The sequence below is a fragment of the Aphelocoma coerulescens genome, chromosome 2 (genome assembly GCF_041296385.1).
Source record: "Aphelocoma coerulescens isolate FSJ_1873_10779 chromosome 2, UR_Acoe_1.0, whole genome shotgun sequence".
NCBI classification, from domain to species: Eukaryota; Metazoa; Chordata; class Aves; order Passeriformes; family Corvidae; genus Aphelocoma; species Aphelocoma coerulescens.
This window is the reverse complement of record NC_091015.1, coordinates 148,949,632-148,955,688: the sequence shown is the minus strand read 5'-3', so window position 1 is coordinate 148,955,688 and position 6,057 is coordinate 148,949,632. Positions and strand designations below refer to the sequence as shown.

The 6,057-nt window shown below is 43.2% G+C and overlaps 1 long non-coding RNA gene across 1 annotated transcript; it reads right to left on the bottom strand.

The window, feature by feature from the left end:
- Window positions 1–490: 490 nt before the first annotated feature.
- LOC138105987 (uncharacterized) lies at window positions 491–5,083 on the bottom strand. The gene is made up of 3 exons (XR_011148848.1): window positions 4,906–5,083; window positions 932–1,084; window positions 491–817 (listed from the first exon to the last, which is right to left on the bottom strand). It is a non-coding gene; the product is annotated as an uncharacterized lncRNA (long non-coding RNA).
- Window positions 5,084–6,057: the final 974 nt, after the last annotated feature.

Genomic DNA, 6,057 nt, shown 5'->3' with positions numbered 1-6,057 from the left:
TTTTTGCATTCAGTATAAATTGATACAAAATTTCATTATGAGTCTTACAGTGCATTAGGGAAGTGCACTGTGACTACCAGTACTCTGCATCCTACTGGCAGTGTGAGAAACTGAGACAGTCACAGATCAGGATTATGAAGTTTTCCCCAAATTCAGAGCTTAATCCCAGGTGTTTTCTAGGTCAGTATAGGTAGCAGTAAAGGAGCCACAGCATACAATCAAACATCTCATGTGGCTGTAGAGGCAGTTCCCTGAATCTGCAGATGTGCATCACAAGTGAACACCTTGTAAGAACACTGCCTGAGATTGGGCAGGTTTGCCATGACAATTCAAAATTTGTCTTTATGGTTATGCAAGCCTAATTATTTCTTACTTGGTATGAGACGGAGAATCTGACTATGTAACAGCCTGTAAAACTGCTGTGAGAACAAATGGGGAGAAAAAGTCAGTCATGTGGGCAGTTCAGGCTACCACTGAATACTTTGCAGTAGTGTGTACATACAGTGCAAAATGCTCTGCAATATGGTATCAGCTAAAGCTGCACAATCTCTCGAGTGTAACTATTGAGGGTATGTAGTATCGAGTTCTTCCTTCTTGTACAGTGTTTGTGAGGCAAGGTTTTGGTAGTTGAGCATTACAGGGCTGGCTTCTGAGACAAGATGCTAGATGCTTCCCCCATGTCCAACATGTCTTGGCGCTCCAGTGCCAGCCAGCTCCAAGACAGATGTGCCACTGGCCAAGGCTAAGTCCATCATCAACGGCGGTAGTGTCTCTGGAGTACCGTACTTAAAAAAGCTGAAAAAACCCACCTGTGCAACTGCAACCAGAGAGGAGTGAGACAATGTGAGAGAAACAGCTCTGCAGATACCAAGGTCAGTGAAGAGGTAGGGGGAAGAGGTGCTCCAGGTGCCGGAGCCAAGATTCCCTGTACCCTGTGGTGAAGACAATGATGAAGCAGGCTGACCGCTGACCCCCTGTCCGTGCAGCCCATGGAGGTCCACAGTGGAGCAGATGGATACCCAAGGGAGGTTGCCATCCCATCAGAAGATTAAGCTGCAGCAGGCTTCTGGCAAGGTCTGTGGACCTTTAAAAAGAGGAGCCCACACTGGAGCAGGTTTGCTGGCAGGACTTGTAATCCCATGAGGGACCCACACTGCAGCAGTCTGTTCCTGAAGAACTGCACCCCGTGGAAGGGACCCACACTGGACCAGCAGCAGAACTGTAACCTGTGGGAAGGACTCACACTGGAGAAGTTTGTGGGGGACTGTCTCCTGTGAGAGGGACTCCACACTGGAAAGTTAAGTCATGACTGAGTCTGTGGAAACCTATCTTTTGTTTAATGAGCATTTAGGACACTTCAGACATGGCACCTTGGTACTACTATGCCAGAAGTAAACATTTACTATAATGTGTATATTTGTTGTATTTTTTCATGCATTAATGAGAGTGTGCTCAGAGAGAATACGCATATTAACACTGCAATATTTAGACAGTGTAAAATTTTCTTTGCTCTCCTCTACAACTAAATTTTATTCTCATAGCATTCAATGTTTTTTGTATGTGTGAGGAGTCCTCTCCCTGAGGGGAAAGGAGCAGGAGAAACAACGCATGATGACCTGACTGTAGCACCCACTCTGCATCCCCCTGCACAAGTGGGAAGGAGGAGGTTGTAGAGAAAATCAGGAATAAAGTTAGGTCCAGGAAGAAGGCAGGGAGGGAGGTAAGATGTTTGTAAGATTTGGGGTTTTTCTTCATTATCCTACTCCGTTTTTTTTCCCCAAGTCAAGTCTGTTTCGCTCATGATGGTAACTGCTGAATGAACTCTCCCTGTCCTTATCTCAACCCAAAAGCCTTTTTTTATCTATGTCTTCTATCAAGTTGAGGAGTGATAGGGTGGCTTTGGTGGGCATTTGGCATCCTGTCAGGGTCAACCCATCACATGCAGCAAATTTTACTAAGGTAACTACACTGATAGAAATATTGATTATACACCAGGTGGTTTTATCCGTTTTGTATTTGAATTTACGCTCATGGTATCCTCTTCACAGTTGTGCAAATATTTATATGATTAGTAGTTCAAAAACCCTTAATAACTTTTCAGGTAAGATGAGTCCGTCTTTAAAACTGGAGATGAAATGATGAAATACACAAATCTGTGACTCATCATTTCCATCCACCATTATTGTCACCTCCACAGCTAGACCAATACCTTTTGAAAACTGCTTATTTTCATGGACTTACATAAGTGAAATGACCAGGGGTTTACAACATGCTTTATCTCTCTTGGAAGAATTTTTCTATGTTCTAGCACTGTAAACTTGTGATATCCCTTCTATATTTTTCTTCTGGCTATGCAATGCAGTATGTGTATTTTTTTATATTTTTTTAAGTTTCTGATATCTTAATTCATTGTCATATCCATTTGATTTGGTTGTCTGCTTAATTCCCTCTCCCTCCTACAATTGGTGAGAACTGAGTTTCATTTTGCTTTTGACAGACTACCTTTTCAGTGACAGAATATCAATGCTGGAGAAATTGCTGGGTTTGGGTTTTTAAATTTGTGCTAAAGAGACTGATGTGCAGAACAACTCTGAATGCACTCTAAATAAATCCTACTTCCATTTTGCTTCTACCTTAATATCTATCAACTTTGTTATTGTGTAGAAGTTCAGCATCAGTTTTGCAAGACTATTTTCATTTCTTGCATTCCATTTTCTTTAACATGTCTTGGTCCCCAGGATGTACTTGATGCCACAGATCCTGGGTTCTCTCATTTATCTGATCTTTTAACTTGCTCAGGATCCTATTTTGACAGGCTCATTTAAAATGAGTAGTCATTTACTCCCATTATTACTCACTCACATTGAAATCAATTGGCTTCTTATAGGTCATTAGTGCAAAGATAGCAAAAATTGGTTTTCACATATCTGCAGAAAAGTAATAGTTTCTACTGGTTTTTATTAAATTATGCATTTCAGGTTACCTATTTGCCTATATTTTGTAGCCATTGAACTGTATCCATGTATTGTACCCATTGAATAGCTTTCCACTCCGGAGTCCAGATTCTCAAGAGCAATCACCAGTATAATTTTCCCTGAGACAGGTTTTTTACGAGGTGGTGATATCTGTTTGCTTTCTAAAAATTTATTTGTTCTCTCTTTTTGTCTGATTTTTCTTCATACTCATTTGATGCAACACTCATTTACTTCTTGATTTCACCCTTGTTTTAATTTAATTTATTCTTTACTGTATTCAGCTGCTTGTGCATGTTAACTTGAGAGAGTGAAACCCTGATGTGTCTCACCGAATTTTAAAAATCTGAAGTTCCCAATTTAGGAATTTGTGATAAATTAAGAAAAAATTTCAGTGGTTCAGGCTTTCTAAAATTTCAGTAGTCTCTTGAAGATGATTATTCCTCTGTACTTACTATAAAACTCCTGAAATAGGCACTTCAGTTATTGAGATTGTAGGTGGAGTGAATCTAAATGCTATTTCAAGCTTTCATACATCAGATGAATGACTGTGTTGCTGGAGAAGTTCTGTCAATTGATAATCACGTTTCTAACCTGGGTTTGCTTTACTTCAACTTCCAGCAACTGCATCTTGTTGCTCCTTTGGTAAAATGGAATGGTATTGTTAAGTAAATTATCCAGTCTCCAAATAAACTTCCTATCTGTCTTGAAAACCTCTTTTACTTTCCTACTGTTCTTTCTGCAGTGCTGACAGCTTAGCAGAAAGCAGCCTTCCAACAGTGCCATGTGCTGCAGGAATGCATGTAGGTACCCCTGAGTGTCTCAGCTGTTTCGTCTTCCTGTCTCCAACAGTTGCATTGGGTCTCTCAGGCACTGGGGGCATAGATCCTTGTGAGCTCCTAAATACTTGTCTCTCAAATACTGCATCTGCTCATGCAAGATTGCTTGTGAATACTTGATTTGTGCTTGGCCGTTCTCACCTGTGTGCTGTTGTCATGGGTGCCCCTGGGCAGTGGGGCCATAGAGCTCTGCAGAGCTGTCCCCCCTCTGTAGAATTCTCTCGAATTATGATACTTTAACATTTCTGTTCTGTTCAGTTTTAAGAAGGCAAAATATTTGAATCCCAAACTATACCTTGAGTCTGTTTGGGCAAATTATTTCCATAGAAGTGAGCCCAAAGAAATAAACCCTCAATGGCAGCCAATGCCTCACCTTCAGAAATCCATTCTCCAGAAATTCTAGTTGAGTTTAGTAGCAGTGGAAGAACTGATACAAAGTACAGTGTACACTATGTGAGACAAACATTCTGTAATTATAGTAACCCTGATTTCAGAATCTCTTCCTGTGCATAATATAGTATTCCAGGACAAACTAATGCACATACATTTCAGTATTGCTCTACATCCCTGCTTACAGAACCAGAAAATCTGTCTAATGTTCAAGTCACTTTTTTCTTTATAAATTATGCTGATCCAAATGTTAGTTTCCAGCTACAGGGCTCTGATGCAGCTGGTGCTGTCTCACTTACACCAGTAAGTCTTTTTCCTGGACATTTCTGTACTTTTTAAAGAATGTATTTATATTCTTTAAGTGATTCATTGAACCAGCACACTTTTGTTTCCTGTTTGTCTGATAACTTCAAGGTAACCTTTGCTGCAGTGAGGAAATGAAAAACAAGTGCACCATGCAACCCATTGTTTACACATAGAATCAATACATCCAATACAGATGTAAGCTCTGTACTGCATGTGAACTTTCTGTCTACCTTGTTCACTATTACAGAAGACACCTGCTTCTAATGGGCTAACAGATTCATGGGATTCATACAACATCTTCATTTCTGCAGGTAGACATTGATCATATTACTGTTTACTGCAGTGGGTAGATTTTTAGTTTTCTCTACAGCTGAAATATGGTAGATATAAAAAAGTACCTGTTGTAGAGCTAGATTTAGCTTTGCAGGCTGTAGCTTCCTGAGAGCTCAGCGGGGATGCTCAGGGCAGTGTGATCCTGGTCACCCTCCCGTAGTCCATTTCGGACGGCCCCGCAATCTTGCTCCGGCAGCTCTCAGTGTTACAACCAGTGATGGCACAGGAGGTGAGAAGGGTCTCTAATGAAGGCTTGAGAGGGCTTTAATCACATCTTGTCCCTGCAATCCCCACAGGCAGAGAGACCCCACGGTCTGGGTGTGGGGGGGTTTTGTCAGGGGCTATGGGGCGGTCCCTGGGTGGGGTTGGGGTACAGGAACCAATAGGGAGAGCCTGAGGGACTGGCCAAGGCTAAGGCCAGGGGAGAGGAGGAGCGGGAACATGGCATCACAGAAGCAGTGGGTTAACAGACAAGTACCCACCCAGTAACCTCCAAAAATCTTATCTCTATAACAGAGTGCATAGGCATATATGCAGTATTTGTGTTAATAACTTTCAGCAGTGTAAGTTCCCTGAAGCTGTTAACTCACATCAGCACCAGAACAAACATGGGCACTGACCAGAGCCTGGCTGCTCCCTTTTGCAGCTGACAACTATTGGGGTTTTAAGGGTTCAAGTTTTTTTTTCTATTAAAGGAATTTTCCCCCCATACTGTTGCTAATCGCTGGGTACTTAAGGAAAACAAAGAGCTACCCATTAAGGGTGGGGTGCGCCTCGCTACTCTTTTGTTTCATCTGGGTGTGGGGGCAGTTGGGTCTCGAGTCCAGAGAAAGAGGAAGCTGGTTTTTTCCTACGGCCGCTTTTCTTTCTGCTGGAAACAACACCGGATCCCCAGCCCACTTTCCCTGCCCTGCTCAGAGCCGGGCTGTGGCCGCCCTGCCCCGCTGCTGCTTTGAGCCTTCACTACCTTGTAGCCGTGCTTGCCCAGACCTCCGGGGGGTTCCCCATTTGGATACATCGCATCTGCCATCCGGGATTTTTGCTCTTCCCTGCTGCTCCAGCCTGCTGTTCCCGAGGGTCCGGCCGGACACCAGGATCGGCTGCCCAGGGGTTTGTGAAGCCTTTGTCCCATCCCTCCCCGGGATCCCAGGGCACCAGTGCCGCGTGCTCCCCGAGCTCGCTCCGGAGCGCCCCCTGCAGCCGCGGGGGAACCATCG